Below are 21,263 nucleotides of genomic sequence, written 5' to 3'. Positions count from 1 at the left end.
ACATGTATGATGTCACACCCCACGTTATCATTACGATTTAGGTCAAACTCGACGTCCAATATCAGTGGGTTTTACCTGTCTGAAGAAATGTAGTTAGGTGGATGTCTATAATTGGAAGAGCACGCCAGTGGAGTTCGAACAGGAAGGTGGATTGACGAACATCGTTTTTAGCTTTTTCGGCGTGAAAGGACGGGGAAATGGGTAGTTGGCACTCGTTATTTCGCTATTGTGAGAGATGGGCTAGGTGCAGGATGTTCCGGCGTAACATTAAGCGCCGGCACGTCGTCCTGGAACATAACATCAGAGAAAGCTGTGAGACGTCAGCCAATAGAACGCTGATTAGGACGACACCACGACGAGATTGGCACCTATACGAACAGAATATAAGCGCCTCTTCGGATTGCCTCGGCCGCACTAGAAGAGCGGCACTGGAGGACGAACCGTCATCGTAACTCTTTAGTCGTGACTTAAGTTTTGCTTGCATGGAAATTGTACAGGGTGTCCGAAAAGTCATTCCCTGATTACATAAATTGATAACTCAGGCTAGAAGTAAGATACAAATATGAAACTGGTGTCTAATTGTTTACTAACTATCAAAGATTTTTTCACACATCAGTAAACTTCTACATGAGCGCCATTGGTAGCACGTAGCACATCTAGGCGATATTCAATTTCCGTCCACACATTAGCCAACATCACTGGAGGGATCGATTCAGCGACTGTGGTTATCCGTTGCTGCAGGGTTTCAAGATCCGGTACACGTGTTCGATAGACCTCGTCCTTGACATAACCCCATAAAACAGTCTAATGGGGTTATGTCAGGAGAGCGTGAAGGCCAAACCGGTGGCCCATCACGACAAATCCATCGCCCATGAAAGGTCGTATCGAGATAGGCACGGACGTCCAAACCCCAATGAGGCAGTAAGCCGTCTTACTGAAACAAGACATCGGTGTGATACTGAAGCAGCTGAGGAACAGCATACAGTTGCAACATGTCCAGATACACTGCAGATGTGATGGTAGCCTCAGCGAAGAAGAATGGCCCGATAATTCGATCGTGCAATAGCGCGCACTAAACAATCACCTTTGGACTGCCTCTGGTGCACTCCATGACATAGCCAGGCGGTTGTGAATCCCATATGCGCACATTATGGCGATTCACTACTCCACTGACAAAAAAAGGTCGCTTCGTCGGAAAAGGCAATTCGTCTGAGATAACCATCATCGTCCTCAATATGTGATAGCATTTCGACCGCAAAGTCATATCGACGTGTACTGTCTTTGGGCAACAAGGCCCGAACGATTTGCACTTTGTATGCACGAAACAATAAACGTTTGTTGTGGTATACACCACTTCTAACAAACACCGATCAACGCGCTCCAGTACGCGGCCACCAAATGCATCACTGGCCGCACTTCTCTGGGCGGCCCGCTGCTTCCATCGCTGGCCGTCTTCACACGCACGCTCCCTTACGTGGCCGAGAAATACATCGCTGGCCGCACTTCTCCGGGCGGCTCGCGGCTACCATCGCTGGCCGCCTTCGCGCGCGCGCGTTTGTCAGCACACAACAATTGGCTACGCCAGGAAACATTGCGATTGGTTTCCCCTGGAAAACAGCGACCCCAGCCAACGGCTCAATTAACTAGCAAGCCTTATACACTCCTGGAAATTGAAATAAGAACACCGTGAATTCATTGTCCCAGGAAGGGGAAACTTTATTGACACATTCCTGGGGTCAGATACATCACATGATCACACTGACAGACCCACAGGCTCATAGACACAGGCAACAGAGCATGCACAATGTCGGCACTAGTACGGTGTATATCCACCTTTCGCAGCAATGCAGGCTGCTATTCTCCCATGGAGACGATCGTAGAGATGCTGGATGTAGTCCTGTGGAACGGCTTGCCATGCCATTTCCACCTGGCGTCTCAGTTGGACCAGCGTTCGTGCTGGACGTGCAGACCGCGTGAGACGACGCTTCATCCAGTCCCAAACATGCTCAATGGGGGACAGATCCGGAGATCTTGCTGGCCAGGGTAGTTGACTTACACCTTCTAGAGCACGTTGGGTGGCACGGGATACATGCGGACGTGCATTGTCCTGTTGGAACAGCAAGTTCCCTTGCCGGTCTAGGAATGGTAGAACGATGGGTTCGATGACGGTTTGGATGTACCGTGCACTATTCAGTGTCCCCTCGACGATCACCAGTGGTGTACGGCCAGTGTAGGAGATCGCTCCCCACACCATGATGCCGGGTGTTGGCCCTGTGTGCCTCGGTCGTATGCAGTCCTGATTGTGGCGCTCACCTGCACGGCGCCAAACACGCATACGACCATCATTGGCACCAAGGCAGAAGCGACTCTCATCGCTGAAGACGACACGTCTCCATTCGTCCCTCCATTCATGCCTGTCGCGACACCACTGGAGGCGGGCTGCACGATGTTGGGGCGTGAGCGGAAGACGGCCTAACGGTGTGCGGGACCGTAGCCCAGCTTCATGGAGACGGTTGCGAATGGTCCTCGCCGATACCCCAGGAGCAACAGTGTCCCTAATTTGCTGGGAAGTGGCGGTGCGGTCCCCTACGGCACTGCGTAGGATCCTACGGTCTTGGCGTGCATCCGTGTGTCGCTGCGGTCCGGTCCCAGGTCGACGGGCACGTGCACCTTCCGCCGACCACTGGCGACAACATCGATGTACTGTGGAGACCTCACGCCCCACGTGTTGAGCAATTCGGCGGTACGTCCACCCGGCCTCCCGCATGCCCACTATACGCCCTCGCTCAAAGTCCGTCAACTGCACATACGGTTCACGTCCACGCTGTCGCGGCCTGTTACCAGTGTTAAAGACTGCGATGGAGCTCCGTATGCCACGGCAAACTGGCAGACACTGACGGCGGCGGTGCACAAATGCTGCGCAGCTAGCGCCATTCGACGGCCATCACCGCGGTTCCTGGTGTGTCCGCTGTGCCGTGCGTGTGATCATTGCTTGTACAGCCCTCTCGCAGTGTCCGGAGCAAGTATCGTGGGTCTGACACACCGGTGTCAATGTGTTCTTTTTTCCATTTCCAGGAGTGTATATACCCGGCCGCCACCGCAAACGACAGTTCTCATCGGGAAGTGCAGTACGCCGTGTTCCAGCTGCTTGTGGATGACTCGCCGCACCACTCGAGGTTACCTGGCTGCTCGGCGGAAATCTAGCGACTTCACTTGGCGAGACTGAACTTCACTGGACTTGGGAATAATTTCGGAACGTGCACCCCACTATGCACATTTGGACATTGGTATAACCAAACTTTAATTATGCATTACTTCTGAGTGTGAGCCTGGGTAGAGGCTTGGCTAACATAATTATTAAAAAGTGATTTGTGATTTAATAAACCAGACTGACGAGGATATTGTGTTATTCCTGGTTATAACACAATAAAATGGCGACGAGCACGCACCAGGAGACGTTGGAAGATCTCCTCAACAAACTTCTCCAGCAGCAGGACGAGAACCACAGGCTGCTACTCAACACCCTCCAGTCACTTATACAAGGGTTCATGCAGACGCAGGCCACACAACAAGTACCGCCGTTTCCGTCTTTTGAAGAAACGTTAGAGGATTGGGAAGCCTACGAATCCCGATTGATGGAACATTTCCATGCTTTCAAGGTAACTGACGTTGGCTTCATGAAATCTTTGTTTTTGTCTTGGTCTAAACCTGAGATTTATCGGCTCTTGTGCAAACTGGCCCCCTTATCAAAACCTTCGGAGCTGACTTTTGCCGAGATTCGCTCGTTGCTCACTAAATATTACCAGCGCCATACCCATGTTATTTCATCTCGAGTCGCCTTTTACCAATGCAAGAAACAGCCGAATCAGACGCATAGAGAGTGAGCAGCGGAATTGCAAGGTTTGGGGCGACGATGTCACTTTGTTACCTCTAAAAATAAGGACTCCTACGCCGAAGAAATGATCCAGGACATGACAATTAGGGGTACGCCAGACAGGGAGTTCCAACATGAGGCCCTTCAGCTCGTCGACCCCTCATTGGATAAAGTCTTGGACTTGGCACAAAGCTTAGAGGTGACCCGAGCAGCAGGCAAGAAACTAGAATCATGGGTCGACATTGCAGCAGTCAATGTAACCACATCAGAGGCGGCGGCTAAGGCCCACCAGAGTCATGATTCCGCAAAAGCGATAGTGCGGGCAGGCCGCCGGTCCACTCAGCAGAACCGTCCGCCGCCTCGCTCCAACCGCTCAAACCGGTCGTGGGTGCCCAGACGTTTGCCATCATGTCCTGATTGTTTTAAAAAACATCAACGAGATGACTGTCCTGATCGATGGGCCTTTTGCTACAAATGTTATTCCGAGGGTCATTTGGCTTCTGTGTGTCGAAAGTCCCACCGGCCGCAGCAAACTTCGGATCTTCCGATGGATGTTAATCTGATCGCCGCTATTGATCATCAGGAGACCACCAATAGGCTTCTTATTGAAGTCCTGATTGCGGAAAAACCGATTCAATTACAGGTCGACACTGGCGCAGCCGTGAGCATTCTAAATTACGCCACATATTTGAGACTTGGCGCTCCTCCCTTGCACGACACGCAGCGACGCCTCATGGCGTATGGTAAACATTCCATTCCAGTCCGCGGTCAAGTCGACTTGCCGACGACATACCGAAATGTCACCCGCCAGGTCACCTTCTTAGTCGTTAACAGGGATTCCTCCGAGAATTTATTTGGGCTGGACGCATTTCGGAAATTTGGTTTTTCAATCGACGATTCTGTGAATTTGGTGTCGGACGAGGTTCCGTACTCGGATCTGGACAGGCTTTGCCAGGATTATGCAGACCTGTTCACCCCCGGCCTCGGGTCCGCAAAGAATTTTGAAGCACACATCACACTGAAACGGAATGCGCGGCCTCGGTATTTTCGTGCCCGTGCCGTTCCTTTAGCTCTCAGAGATCAAGTGAAGAAGGAGTTGGACCGCCTCACGGCAAGTGGCGTTCTTGAGCCTATTTCTTCTAGTCAGTGGGCTACTCCCCTCGTCGTTGTTATGAAGCCGTCAGGGCAGGTCCGTCTCTGCGGCGACTTTAAAGTAACAGTTAACGCCCAATCAGAGATCGAGACATATCCTATTCCAAAGCCGGAGGATTTGCTGTCCAAATTGAAGGGTGGAAAATTCTTCTCGAAAATAGACCTCGCTGAAGCATACCTACAACTCCCACTTGATGCCGCATCTCAGCAGTTCCTGACCCTCAACACACCGCACTGGTTATCTCGTCTGAAACGCCTCATGTTTGGGATAGCCAGTGCCCCTGCTATTTTCCAGCGGTTTTTGGAACAATTAGTCCTTAAAGTGGATGGCTGCATTAACTATTTGGACGACATCGTGGTGACGGGTCGTACGACGGAGGAACACCAAAAAATGGTTCAAATGGCTCTGAGCACTGTGGGACTTAACTTCTGAGGTCATCAGTCCCCTAGAATTTAGAACTACTTAAACCTAACTAGCCTAAGGACATCACACACACCCATGCCCGAGGCAGGATTCGAACCCGCGACCGTAGCGGTCGTGCGGTTCCAGACTGTAGCGCCTAGAACCGCTCGGCCACCCCGGCCGGCGGAGGAACACCTTCACAACCTGCAATCTTTATTCCATGTCTTACGGGAAGCTGGCCTAAAATGTAGGAAAGAAAAATGTTTTTTCCAACCTGAAATTGAGTACCTGGGCCACGTCATTTCCTGTTCGGGTGTTCGTCCGTTACAGAAACATATAGAAGCCATCATCAAGCTGCCACGACCTACAACGCTGACACAAGTTCGTTCCTTTCTGGGGAAGATTTCATATTACCTAAAATTCTTACCCGCGGCTGCGACGGCAACTGCCCCCTTGTCTCAGTTATGCAAAAAAGGGGTTCCTTTCGAGTGGACGCCGGCATGCGACCGCGCCTTCCACAGGTTGTAATCCCAATTACTGCAGGCCCCGTGCCTCGCACGTTTTGACCCTACTAAGCAAATCGTCATTGCAACGGATGCCTCGGATACAGGCATCGGGGCGGTCCTGGCTCACAAGGAGGCAGATGGGTCGGAGCACCCTGTGGCCTATGCATCGAAAACATTAACCGATACGCAACGCCGGTATTCCCAAATTGAAAAAGAGGCACTGGCCATCATCTTCGCCTTAAAGAAGTTCCATGTTTTTGTGTATGGTACAAAGTTTCACCTCATTACGGATCATAAACCTCTCGTATCATTATTCAATCCTGCAGCAAAGATCCCTGACCGGACTGCTCACCGTCTTCAGCGTTGGGCTTTGTTTTTGGCACGATACCAGTATGAAATCCACTTTCGCGACACAACCGAGCATGCCAACGCTGATGCCCTCTCCCGCCTTCCATGGGGACCGGATTTGGATTTCGACAAAGAGGAAATTCTGTGTTTATACGTAGATACGTAGACGAAGAAGCACAGGCCGCAGTAGAGGCGTTTCCCATTACCAGCTCTCGGGTAGCGGACGCAACCAGTAACGACGAGGTACTCCGACAAGTCTGTCGTCACGTGCGTAATGGATGGCCCGAACGACCGCCTCCCACGGCTTCTGCGGCGTTTCGTCAGTTCTTTACTGTCCGCCATCAGCTTCAGTTGGTTGACGGGTTCCTTCTACTTCTTTCGGACGACGGACATCCACGGGTCGTCATTCCTCAGTCTTTACGTCAGCACGTTCTGCACCTGTTACACCAAGGTCATTGGGGGATATCCAGGACGAAGCTTTTGGCTCGCCGGTTCAAATACTGGCCCGTTATGACTCAGGAGATTGAACGCCTCACGCCGCCCGGTGTGGCCGTGCGGTTAAAGGCGCTTCAGTCTGGAACCGCGTGACCGCTACGGTCGCAGGTTCGAATCCTGCCTCGGGCATAGATGTGTGTGATGTCCTTAGGTTAGTTAGGTTTAATTAGTTCTAAGTTCTAGGCGACTGATGACCTCAGAAGTTACGTCGCATAGTGCTCAGAGCCATTTGAACCATTTTTTTTTTTTAACGCCTCACGCAGGCGTGTCCCTCCTGCCAACGCCAGCAGGCAGCTCCGCGCCATTCCTTTGCCTCTTGGCCACCATGTGCTCGCCCTTGGGAACGGGTGCACGTTGATTTTGCTGGGCCGGAGTTTAATGCCATGTTTTTTTATTGTCGTCGACGCATATTCCAGGTCTCCATATATTGGCCGCTGCAACTCCGTTTCCACCTCCACCACTATTGCAGCCTTAGAAAAAATATTTGCCATTGAAGGTCTGCGGGAGGTTCTCGTCTCGGATAAGGGTCCGCAATTCCGCAGTGAGGATTTTCGGGTTTTCTGTGCCCGGCATGGCTTTCGCCACATTCCGACGCCCCCCATCCATCCTCAATCTAATGGCGAGGCAGAGAGGATGGTCCGCACCTTCAAAACGCAGATCAAGAAATACCTCCAGGATCACTCCCCCGACGCATCTTTTACTTTTTTCTTGAGCAGTTACAGGTCCACGCCCATCGGAGATAAAAGCCCGGCGGAACTTCATCACGGACGGCAGCCCCGGACCCTCTTCAACCTGCTTCTGCCGACACCTCGGTTGGCTCCGTCGCTGTCTGTTTCTCGTTTCCGACTAGGTACTCTGGTGTGGGCGAAGGGCTTCGGCCGACAACCAGCCTGGATTCCGGCCACCATCATCCAGGGCAGAGGCAGGAAAGTCTTCCGGGTTCAACTTCCCGACCGGGAGGTTCTTCGACATGCCAATCAGCTTCGCCCTCGCCTGCCTTCCCCATCGTTTTTCTCCTCCCCCCCCCCCCCTCGGCATATTCTCCTCCCGTCCCCTGCTTCTCCTGATTCCCCACGCCAACCAGAGGAGGACACGCCAGGGTGGTCCTCGCAGTTGGCCCCCGGTCGGCTCACGTACGACGCCTCCCAGTCACAGCTTCTTTCCCCGGACGTGGACCAGGCCCAGCCACAGCCAGCCGGGGACTCCGCTCCGAGGTCTCCCCCGATCGCCACCCCCAGGTCACTCCGGATGCCGATGAAGACATGCCACTGGTTCCTCCTGCATTGCCTCCTCTGCTGCCGCGGTCCGCACGTTATAACCTTCGCCCCCGGCCGGGGCGTTTTCGCCCAGATGCTCCTGTGCCCAGTCTCACCGCCGACGACGAGGTTTCGGAGGAAGACGCCATGGACGTGGCGTTCATTCGCAACCAATGTTCCCACGCTTCCCCACGGGGGAAGGGGTGTGGTATACACCACTTCTAACAAACACCGAACAACGCGCTCCAGTACGCGGCCGCCAAATACATCGCAGGCCTCACTTCTCTGGGCTGCTTCCATCGCTGGCCGTCTTCACACGCACGCTCCCTTACGTGGCCGAGAAATACATCGCTGGTCGCACTTCTCCTGGCGGCTCGCGGCTACCATCGCTGGCCGCATTCGCGCGCGCGCGTTTGTCAGCACACAGCAATTGGCTACGCCAGGAAACATTGCGATTGGTTTTCCCTGGAAAACAGCGACCCCAGCCGACGGCTCCATTAACTAGCAAGTCTTATATAAACCTGGCCGCCGCCGCAAACGACAGTTCTCATCGGGAAGTGCAGTACGCCGTGTTCCAGCTGCTTGTGGATGACTCGCCGCACCACTCGAGGTTACCTGGCTGCTCGGCGGAAATCTAGCGACTTCACTTGGCGAGACTGAACTTCACTGGACTTGGGAATAATTACGGAACGTGCACCCCACTATACACATTTGGACATTGGTATAACCAAACTTTAATTATGCATTACTTCTGAGTGTGAGCCTGGGTAGACGCTTGGCTAACATAATTATTAAAAAGTGATTTGTGATTTAATAAACCAGACTGACGAGGTTATTGTGTTATTCCTGGTTATAACATTTGTGTAAAATATCACGGAGAGAGCTTTTCGGCATCTGTAATTCACGTGAGGCACTGCGCACCGATTTCTTCGGACTTCGCGGAAAAGACTGCCTTACATCTTCCACCCTGTCTGCTGAGGTTCTTGGTCGACCAGACCTCGGAAGGCCAGCAACCGATCCTGTGTTCTAGAACTTCTACTACCAGGCTTTAATGCTTTTGACATCAGGTGGAGTCCTTCCAAATGTTGTCTGGAAGTGTCTCAGCACTGTGGTTGGTGATCGTGTCTCATGGTACCACAGGACACACTGTGCCTTGTCCCGATTGGTTAACATGGCTTCTTGGGCACTGCACCTCATCCACTACTTGTGTACTGCGAACGTAAAACAGAAAAAAACTTTGATAGTTCTAAACAATTTGACACAAGTTTCATATTTGTATCTTACTTCTAGCCTGCGTTATCAATTTATGTAATCAGGGAAAGGCTTTTCGGACACCCTGTATGTATCGAAGGACAACGATTATTTGCATGTCGCCAATTGCTTACGACACCTCTTTGTGAAACGGCAAAATTAAGTACTGTCACTCTAAGCTGCTGAAACAGCACCCTATATTGGACTAGTGGGCTAGACAGCACACAGGAGGTGACAAAACTAGTCACGCGTCCCGTCTGAGTGCGGCTGGGGGCCACCCGTAAGGTGCAGTCCGGGGCCAGGTGGGCCTCGGCGGACACCGGAAGACGCTCTGGTCCGGCCCCCGTCGTTACTGATACATAATATTTATTTATGAGGCGGCGTATCCGGCGGCGAGTGTGTGGCAGAACGTGCGGCGCTATCGGCCGATCGGCAACATGTGTCGCCTCCTCAGGGACACACGCGTGGCGCCGCAGGAAAGTGGCCATTAGCCGCGTCATTAGCTGTGCCGGCCCGCCGCAATGACCCGCTCCCTCCTCCCCGCGTTGTGTTTTACGGACAATTAAATACCGCTGTGACGGCGAAACAATTTGATAAATGAGGGCGCTGTGACGGCGCAAAACTTTAAAATGTATTCACGGGGGAGAGGAAGAAACAACTTTTCTCGCCGCTAGTGGACGCCACGTGTTGGCTTCGTAAACACACACACAACGCTTAACTTTTTTTTGTATCGGGCAGTTGTTTCAGTTGTGGCCCCACACACAAGGTGTGCGGACTCACACATACGTCCCAAGTAGATGCCGTGTTTCTTGAGTTCCTCAAGGCGTTCGATACAGTTCCCCAAAGACGTTTCATGAACAAAGTAAGAACATATGGACTATCAGACCAATTGTGTGATTGGATTGAAGAGTTCCTAGATAACAGAACGTAGCATTTCATTCTCAATGGAGGGAAGTCTTCCGAAGTAAGAGTGATTTCAGGTGTGCCTCAGGGGAGTGTCGTAGGACTGTTGCTATTCACAATGTACGTAAATGACCTTGTGGATAACGTCGGAAGTTCACTGAAGCTTTTTGCGGATGATCAAGAGGTTGTAAAAATGGAAAATTGTACTGAAATGCAGGAGGATCTGCAACGAATTGACGCGTGGGGCAGGGAATGGCAAATGAATCTCAATGTAGACAAGTGTAATGTGCTGCAAATACATAGAAAGAAAGATCCTTTATCATTTACCTACAATATAGCAGGTCACCAACTGGAAGCAGTTAATTCCATAAATTATCTGGGAGTAGGCATTAGGAGTGATTTAAAATTGAATGATCATATAAAGTTGATCGTTGGTAAAGTGGATGCCAGACTGAGATTTATTGGAAGAATCCTAAGGAAATGCTATCCGAAAAGAAAGGAAGTAGGTTACAGTACACTTGCTCGCCCACTGCTTGAATATTGCTCACCAGTGTGGGATCCGTACCAGATAGGGTTGATAGAAGAGATAGAGACGATCCAACGGAGAGCAGCGCGCATCGTTGCAGGATCATTTAGTAATCGTGAAAGCGTTACGGAGATGATAGATAAACTCCAGAGGAAGAGTTCGCAGGAGAGACGCTCAGTAGCTCGGTAAGGGCTTTTGTTGAAGTTTCGAGAACATACCTTCACCGAGGAGTCAAGCAGAATATGGCTCCCTCCTACGTATATCTCGCGAAGAGACCATGAGGATAAAATCAGAGAGATCAGACCCCACACACAGGCATACCGACAATCTTTCTTCCTACGAACAATACGAGACTAGAATAGAAGGGAGAACCGATAGAGGTACTCAAAGTACCCTCCGCCACACACCGTCAGCTGGCTTGCGAAGTATGGATGTAGATGTGGGATGTAAGCAGCTGAACGACATCCAACAAAATGCACATCGTATGCTATCGTCTTATTGCTTCTACACTGAACCGCTAAAGAAACTGGTATAGGCATTCTTATTTGAATACAGAGATATGTAAAGAGGCAAAATACGGTGGGCTGCAAGAACGGGACCAACGACAACTAAAGAGAGTCTTTCAACGTGACAGAAGTACAACCCTTCCGCAAGTTGCTGCAGATTTCAGTGCTGGGCCATCAACAAGTGTCAGCGTGCGAACCATTCAACGAAACATTATCGACATGGGCTTCCGGAGCCGAAGGTCCCCTCGCATCCCCTTGATGACTGCACGACTCTATGTTTTACGCCTTGCTTGGGCCCGTCAGAACGAACGTTGTACTTTTGATGATTGGAAACATGTTGCCAGCTCGGACGAGTCTCGTTTCAAATTGTGTCCAACGGATGGATGTGTACGGGCATGGAGACAAAACTATGAATACATGCACCCTGCATATTAGCAGCTGACTGCTGAGGGTGGTGGAGGCTTTGCAATGGTGTGGGGCGTGTGCAGCTGGAGTGATATGGGAAAGCTGATACATCTAGATACGATTCTGACAGGTGACACACCGATCGAGGTGGCGCAGTGGTTAGCACACTGGACTCGCATTCGGGAGGACGACGGTTCAATCCCGCGTCCGGCCATCCTGATTTAGGTTTTCCGTGATTTCCCTAAATCGCTCCAGGCGAATGCCGGGATGGTTCCTTTGAAAGGGCACGGCCGACTTCCTTCCCCGTCCTTCCCTCTGGCACTTCTTCAGACACTAGTCGACTGCATGCCACGTCTTTTCGCAGCACTTCCCCGTACTCGCGTGGTCCTTCCAAGATATTATACAGGTGTACCAGTTTCATGGGCTTTTCAGTATACACAACGGCCATTAAAATTGCTATACCAAGAAGAAATGCAGATGATAAACGGGTATTCATTGGACAAATATATTACACTAGAACTGACATGTGATTATATTTTCACGCAATATAGGTGCATAGATCCTGAGAAATCAGTACACAGAACAACCACCTCTTGCCGTAATAACGGCCTTGATACGCCTGGACATTGAGTCAAACAGAGCTTGGATGGCGTGTACAGGTACAACTGTCCTTGCAGCTTCAACACGATACCACAGTTCATCAAGAGTAGTGACTGGCGTATTGTGACGAGCCAGTTGCTCGGCCACCATTGACCAGACGTTTTCAATTGATGAGAGATCTGGAGAATGTGATGGCCAGGGCAGCAGTCGAACATTTTCTGTATCCACAAAGGCCCGTACATGACCTGCAACATGCGGTCGTGCATTATCCTGCTGAAATGTAGTGTTTCGCAGGGATCGAATGAAGGGTAGAACCACGGGTCGTAACACATCTGAAATGTAGCGTTCACTTTCAAAAAGCCGTCAGTGCGAACAAGAGGTGACCGAGACGTGTAACCAATGGCACCCCATACCATCACGCTGGGTGATACGCCAGTATCACGCTTCCAATGTGCTTTTACCGCGATGTCGCCAAACATGGATGCGACCATCATCATGCTGTAAACAGAACGTGGATTCATCCGAAAAACTGACGTTTTGCCATTCGTGCACCTTGGCTCGTCGTTGAGTACACCATCGCAGGCGCTCCTGTCTGTGATGCAGCGTCAAGGGTAACCGCAGCCATGGTCTCCGAGTTGATTGTCCATGCTGCTGCAAACGTCGTCGAACTGTTCGTGCAGATGGTTGCTGTCTTGCAAACGTCCCCATCTGTTGACTCAGGGATCGAGACGAGGCTGCACGATCCGTTACAGCCATGCGGATAAGATGCCTGGCATCTCGACTGCTAGTGATACGAGGCCGTTGGGATCCAGCACGGCGTTCCGTATTACCTTCCTGAACCCACCGATTCCATATTCTGCTAACAGTCATTGGATCTCGACAAACACGAGCAGCAATGTCGCGATACGATAAACCGCAATCGCGATAGGCTACAATTCGACCTTTATCAAAGTCGGAAAAACTGATGGTACGCATTTCTCCTCCTTACACGAGGCATCACAACAACGTTTCACCAGGCAAAGCCGATTAACTGCTGTTTGTGTATGAGAAATCGGTTGGAAACTTTCCTCATGTCAGCACGTTGTAGGTGTCGTCATCGGTGCAAAACTTGTGTGAATGCTCTGAAAAGCTAATCATTTGCATATCACAGCATGCTCTTCCTGTCGGTTATATTTCGCGTCTGTAGCACGACATCTTCGTGGTGCAGCAATTTTAATGGCCTGTAGTGTATTTTGAATGGCGGGAGAGGATAACAGAGATGTTTAAAAATCATAACTGGTAGACACTAGATATACATCTGTACCCTGCAAGCCACTTGACAGTGCGTGACGGAGGGTAGTTCTGGTACCAATATCGGATCCCCTGTTTCCGTGTTTAGTTCGCAAATGGTGTGGGGAAGACCAATTGTCGATAAATCCCCGCAATTGCTCTAATTTCTTGAATTTTCTCGTTGTGGCCAGTTGCCGAACGTGTACGGGAGAAAGCAATATTTTGTTAGAATCTTCCTGGAACGTTCTCTCTCACACTGTTCAATAGTAAACGTCTTCGTGATGCACAATGTCTCTCATGCAGGGTTTGCCACAAGATTTTTGAGCATCTCTCGCACTGCTCTCCGTTGGAACTTGTCTGTCACTTCTATGAACCGAACCTAGTAGAGGTCCTTGACTGTTGAGAAATATTCCAAAATCAGTCTAATAAATGTGTTGTAAACCACTTCTTTCGTGGATAAGTTACATTTGCTTAAGAATCTTCCTATGAACCTCAGTCTGGCGTCTGCTTTTCCAACCGTTTGTTTTATGTGCTCATTCCACTTAACTGCTCCGGAAGGTTACTCCTGGTTATTTTAAGGTTGTTACTGTTCCAGCAATAATTCACCAAACTCGTATCTGTACGCTGCTGATTATCATATGTATCCAGTTCCTGCACTACACATCAATTCTCTGCAGGTCTTCGCCGGCCAGTGTGGCCGTGCGGTTCTAGGCACTTCAGTCTGGAACCGCGTCACTGCTACGGTCGCAGGTTCGAGTCCTGCCTCGGGCATGGATGTTTGTTATGTCCTTAGGTTAGTTAGGTTTAAGTAGTTATAAGTTCTAGGGGACTGATGACCTCAGATGTTGAGTCCCATAGTGCTCAGAGCCATTTGAACCATTTTTTCTGCAGGTCTTCTTGCATTTCACAGCAGTATTCTGAATTTGCTACCGTCTTATGGACAACCGTGTCGTCTGCAACCAACCTAATGCAGCTTTCGACGTTATCCACGATAACATTTTTGTATACTGGAACAGTGATGGCCCTATCACACTCCCTAGGGGATCTTCTGAAAGTACTTTTACATATGTCGGTTCTGTTCCGTTAAGAACGGCATATTGAGTTCTGCCTGCACATAACTCTTGGACGCAGTCACAAATCTGGTTGGATACTCGGCAAGCTCTTATTTTTTTCTCTAAACGATAGTGCGAAAATGCATGAAATGCCCTCCCGAAGTAAAGCTGAATGTTAATGTCAACGGCGCTCTAGATGTTATGGACGAACAGGAGGGGCTGAGTTTTAGAAGATCTCTGTCTGAAGAATCCATGTTGATGTTTATAGAGGAGGTTTCCGTTCTCCAGAAACGTCGTAATACACTGAGGCGACAAAAGTCATGGGATACCTCCGAATATCGTGTCAGATCATCTTGTGCTCGGCTTAGCTCAGAAACTCATGTTATGGATCTAACAGGCCGTTGGAAGTCCTCTGCAAAAATGTCGAGTAATTTTGCCTCTATAGCCATCCATAATTGCGAAAGTGGTGCTGGTACAGGATTTTTTGCACGTCATCTCGATTGTGTCCCATAAATATTCGATGTGTTTCATGTCGGGCTATCTGGGTTTCCAAATCATTCGCTCGAACTGTCCAGAATTTACTTCTAACTAATCGCGAACAGTTGTATCCCGATGACTTGACGCATTCTCATCCATAAAAAATTTCATCGTTGTTTATGAACATGAAGTCAACGAATGGCTGTGAATGTTTTCCAAGTAGCCGAACAGAATCTTTCCCAGTGAATGATCAGTTCGTTTGGACCAGAGGACCCAGTCCATTCCATGTAAACACAGCCCACATCATTAAGGAGGCACTACCAGCTTCCACAGAGTCGTGTGGACAACGTCCGTTCATTGTCTCGTGAGGTCTGCACCACACTCGAACCTACCATCAGCTTTTACCAACTGAAATTGGGACTCATCTGACCAGGCTACGATTTTTCAGTCGTCTGGGACCCAACCAATATGGCCGCGAGCGAAGGAGAGGCGCTGCAGGCGGTGTCGTGCTGTCAGCAAAGGCACTCGCGTCGGTTGTCTGCTGCCATAACCCAACACCAAATTTCGTCTCACTGTCCGTATAAGGTTTGGCGGTGGAGGATCCATGGTGCGAACACCCCGATCGAGGTGGTGCCACAGATTGGGTTTAAATCCTGGGAGATTGGTGGGCAGGTGAGACAGTAAACTCATCCTGGTGCTCTCTGATGCACGCACCAACACTGCGAGCTATGAGAAACGTTGCATTGTCGTGCTGGCATGTTCCGTCGTGCCGGGGAAAAACAAACTGCATGTAGAGGTGGATAGATCGCCAAGGATAGCTGTATACGTTTTTTGATTCAATGCGCCTTCCAAAATGTCAGCATCTCCCAGCGAATGCCACGAAAACATTTTCGGGCCATGACGGTCCCTTCTCTGGCCTGATCGCTTCACGCCATAGACGTGAACGCCCATATGTTTGATGAAGCTTAAAACGTGAGCCATCTGAAAGGGATACCTGTAGCCAGTCAGTGGACGTCCAGTTACTGTGCTGACGTGTAAATTTCAGCCCTTCTCGCCGATGAGCAGCAGTCAGCATGGGTGCATGAACCAGGTGCCTGGTGCATAGCACAACATCAAAAAATGGCTCTGAGCACTATGGGACTCAACTGCTGTGGTCATAAGTCCCCTAGAACTTAGAACTACTTAAACCTAACTAACCTAAGGACAGCACACAACACCCAGCCATCACGAGGCAGAGAAAATCCCTGACCCCGCCGGGAATCGAACCCGGGAACCCGGGCGTGGGAAGCGAGAACGCTACCGCACGACCACGAGCACAACATCGTTCGCTGAACGGTCGTAGAGGAGACACTGTTGGTAGCCCCTCGGTTCATCTGGGCAATCAGTTTCTCAATAGGTGCATGTCAGTTCGCTTTGCCCGTACACATTTCCGCAGCCGTCGTCCTCCCCAGTCGCCTATTGCCTGTGTTGCAGCACACCACAAAAGGTACACTTTAATCACGGATGCACGTGAACGGTTTACGAAACTAACTATTTCGAAAATGCTTCCACCCTTGGCCCTAAAGCCAATGATCATGCACTACTGGACGTCATATAAATCGCTCCATCTTCTCTTTACGGCATCGACTGCACTGTTTTCTGCGTCCTGCGACACGCTTCATAAACACTACATTGCTAGTGCAACCATGTGCCGTTTACGAGTGGTTATTGCACGTTGACGTTGAACATAGACGGTTAATGTGACTCGACCATGTTCAAATGGTGTCAAGTTTGTGTTGTGAGACGTATTCAGCCCGCTCCTCTGGAATAGCAGGAAAGAGGCCTCCGCATTTAACATCCCCATCCGACAAACGATTCAGCATTAACAGTGTCGCATAGCCTTAATTCATGAGACACTGTGGGGACGTTTGGAATCCAGAACATTTGGGGAAATACTGGTGATCAATATCTTCGTGTCAGTACGTCTCCTTCCATTCCCCGCTACATATTGGCGATGAAAATCTTCTACTACTATTCCTCGAACCGGCAATCTCTGAGTCCAGAGCCACTGCACAGCTGTGCGTAAGCGATCTGTGCTACGGAGGATTGAGGGGGGGGGGGGGTACTTCAAACTTTTTTGTAGAATCAGGTAAATGTACGCTGTCCTTATTTACAGACACGAATCTTACTCCTAGTTAGTACCACAGCCTTCTGTCTGTTGCGCTGGTCTGGAAGTGGGTTAGCTACAGTTTGCGGCATTAAAAGAGAAGCTCATGAATAAGTGAAGAGAACTGTAACACGAACGTCCCCAAAATGGCGTAATGACGAGCGATTTGTTCCAGACTAGAAACCATCCTACTATATTTCGAGCAAGATGGCACAATGGTAAGATACTGCGATGACGGTCTGGAGACCTCAGGTTCACTTCCACATCAAGTCATTCAGATTTAGCTTTTCCTTAGTTCCTCCAGATAGCAAAAGACCAATATCGGCAAGGTTCCATTAAAAGCTACTCAGCCGATTTTTCTCCCTCATCAATCCACAAAACGAACTTATTGCCCGTCGGTGGCGAACTTGACGTAGACGTGGCATTAAAGCCTAACCCTCCATTCTTCATACAGGAATGCTTAGTGTATCAGCCTATGTATTTCTGTAGATCCTTCCAACTACTGAGCTACAGCAGCCTAAAATAATACGTAAATTGGAATGCGCACGAGTAGCAAAAAAATGATAGAAAGTTGCTTGTAGGTATTTTCAGTTCTTACATATGGGACAGTTTTGTCAGCGTAGAAAAGAAATCATCATTTTTCCACCATTTTGTCTCGCTGTCAGATGATACCGTACAGTATTTTCACATTTGATTAACTTCGCAATTGCTCGTACACATTCGAAACATGTACTGCCTACCTAAAGATACTGTTTAAAGTTCATGTACTGTTAGTGTACTTCTTAAAACGATATGTACATTGCGTGGCAGTTACACGCGTGAGTGAATCGGTGTTTCGGGGAGTTGCATTGCGGTATACGTTGTAAGTCCCTCCTAGTTAGCCGGTATCGTGTTTCTACACCAAGTGTATTGTATATTATGAAGAATGAAATGAAGACAGGAACTCACGTCCAGGAACTGATTCAGCGACGCAACAGAATGTCTGTGTCACAGGGGCCTATGCCGGCCTCTAGGCCGCTCCTTAGGCAAGAAGTGCGTTTTCCTGCTGTAAAGTTATCGCAACAGGTGGGGACACGTTCTGCGCCATCTAACATCATGAACACTGTTAGGTACATTTTCGAGGAATTGCCCTTGCAAGCCGTCACTGTACAAACTAATTAATAATATTTAAACTTCAAGCTCTAGTTTAAAGATTGGCTGTGTGTAAACCGGGAAAGTGGGGATCAAACATCTGCTACTCACGTAATTTATTTGAGCTGTCTCTTCTTTAAATAATTTCACTAATTTCACACGAATGTGAGATCACTGAGCTGTCGGATAGCCGAGCGCGTCACCGCTCTGCTTCTAGATTTCGGGAAGGCGAGCTTGATTCGGTTCTAGTCCTCTTCGCGGATGAACCACGAAACTTGGTTAGACCGCCAGCCTGGATGTGGTTTATAGGCGGTTTCCCTATTCTACTACGTAGGTAGATGTTTTTCATTTTGAGAAGACAGACGGAGCCTTTCCGTCATATAGTGAGTAATATCGGCGCTCAGACATATCATGTAGCCAACCATCTGTTGCGTCCACAAGTAGGTCGGTGTGAACGTCATATCAGGAACTCAGCTGACTTCTTACGTCGTTTGGAGGTACTGCGGTTGAATGACTCTGATATTTTAGTGAGTTTCGATGTGGTCTCTCTCTTCATTCGTGTTCCTCTGTCTGATTCTTTGCGGTAAATTGAGGCTAGGTTTGGTGCTGAATTAACTAATCTCTTTCGGCATGTGTTGACATCCACTTACTTTTTATTCAGTGACCAGTATTACGCGGAGACAGATGGAGTTGCAATGGTTAGTCCGTTGTCTCCTGTGATCGCAAATTTGTGTATGGAAGACTTCGAGGAACGTGCATTGGAGTCGGCGCCTTTGAAACCCGCCTGCTTCTTTAGATATGTTGACGATACCTTTGTTGTTTGGCCTCATGGTAGGGAGAATTTGAATGCCTTTCTAGAACATCTGAACTCGATCCTTACGAACATTCGTTATACGATGGAGGTGGAAGAGGATGGTAGCCTTCCCTTTCTTGACGTGTTGGTTAGAAGGAAGGATGATGGATCATTGGGACATGCAGTCTACAGGAAAAGTACTCACACCGACTTGTACCTACAGGCTAATTGTTATCACCATCCGGCTCAGCGTGAAGGGGTAATTCGTATCGTGGTACACAGGGCACATGTCGTTTCCGACGCTGAGACTTCGCCAGCTGAGCTGTCCCATCTTGAAGTTAGGTTTCGTCAAAATGGTTAGAGTGATAGACAGGTTGAACGTACGTTGCGCTATCGACCACCGGGTGACTGATGATAATTCTGAGTTGACACCTAAGTCCACTGCCTTTTTGCTTTACGTAGGAAACACTTCCAACAATATCGGTCGTATTTTACGGAAATACGATGTGAAATGTGTTTTCCGACTTCCATCTAAAATTAGAGTGCTTTTGAGTTCTGTTAAGGATGATCTTGATCTGCAAGGCTGGTGTATATCGTATTCCTTGTAGCTGCGGCATGGCATATATTGGTAAAACTATCAGGACCGTGGAGGACCGATGTACTGAGCATAAATGGAACACACGATTACAGCGGCCAAGTATATCTGCTATTGCCGAACATTGCTTGGGTACTGGTCACCCCATGTTATATAAAAACACCGAGATACTGGCATGCACGTCAAGGTATTGGGACAGTGTTATTAAGGAGGCAGTTGAGATTAAATTAGCGAGTAACCTCGTTAACAGGGATGGAGGTTTTTGTTTAAACTCTCCTTGGAATCCGGCTCTCTAAAAAAAAAAATAGCTCTGAGCACTATGGAACTTAACATCTGAGGTCATCAGTCCCCTAGAACTTAGAACTACGTAAACCTAACCAACCTAAGGACATCACACACACTCATGCCCGTGGCAGGATTCGAACCTGCGACCGTAGCAGTCACGCGGTTCCGGACTGAAGCGCCTAGAACCGCACGGCCACCGCGGCCGGCCCTCCGGCTCTCTCCCTTGTCAAAAAACGGAGGGACAGAGTCAGTGCTACCTCACCTGCGAGTTTGTAGTCTCACTATCGATATCTATGACTTTGGTCATCTTTGGTGGCACTAGTGTTCAGTGCGTGTGTTACCTTTCGTGCATCAGCCCGAGAACCGAGGTTTTAAATTTACATGTATGTCGCCTGTCCCTTGCAGTTTGCCTTGAAAATGGCGGGGTGTTCTCCTGCCGAAATATCGCCGGTCACTGGAAGTGTTACCTGGCTGTATTCCCGAAAATTATTTGAAAGTTCACAATAATTGTCTATCATTGCAATCTCGACCAGCGCGTGGAAACAACGAACACCTATATCTTCCCGTACGAGCTCTGATTTCCCTTTTTTTATTATGATTATCATTTATCCCTGTATAGAACGGCGTCAACAAAATATTTTCGCAATCGAGTGAGAAATTTCATGAGAAGATTTCGCCGCATTGTGAAACGCCTTTGTTTTAATGATGCCCACCCGAAGTACTGTATCATGTCCGTGACACTATCGACCCTATTTCTCCATAATACGAAACGCGCTGCTCTTCGCTGAACTTTCTCGATTTATATTCCGTTAATCCTATTTCGTATGGATTCCACGCTGCGCAGCAGTACTCTAAAAGAGGAGAGGTGTAGTGTAGACAGTCTCCTTAGTAGATCTGTTATACTTTCTAAGTGTTCTGCCATTAAGGCTCCGTCTTTGGTTAGCCATCCCCACAACATTTTCTATGTGTTCTTTCCAATTTAAGTTGCTCTAATGTTTATTTTTTAGCTATTTAGTTGAATTTACGGTCTTTAGATTTGACTGATTTATCGTGGAACAGAGGTTTAATGGATTCCTTTTAGCACTCATGTGAATGACCTCATACTTCTCATTATGTAGGATCAGTTGCCAATTTTCGCACCAAAGAGATATACTGTCACGCAGAACAAGGTATAACTAGATGAATGACGAACACTAACTTCACTTAACGAAGGTTTGTTCAGCACTTGCACATACAAGAGCGCGGAGCGAACTGCCTCCGGCCAGAACACATATAGTATACAGACAGCTA

Source organism: Schistocerca americana, chromosome 3, assembly GCF_021461395.2.
Source record: "Schistocerca americana isolate TAMUIC-IGC-003095 chromosome 3, iqSchAmer2.1, whole genome shotgun sequence".
Classification (NCBI taxonomy): Eukaryota; Metazoa; Arthropoda; class Insecta; order Orthoptera; family Acrididae; genus Schistocerca; species Schistocerca americana.
Note: the sequence above shows the minus strand (reverse complement) of the source record.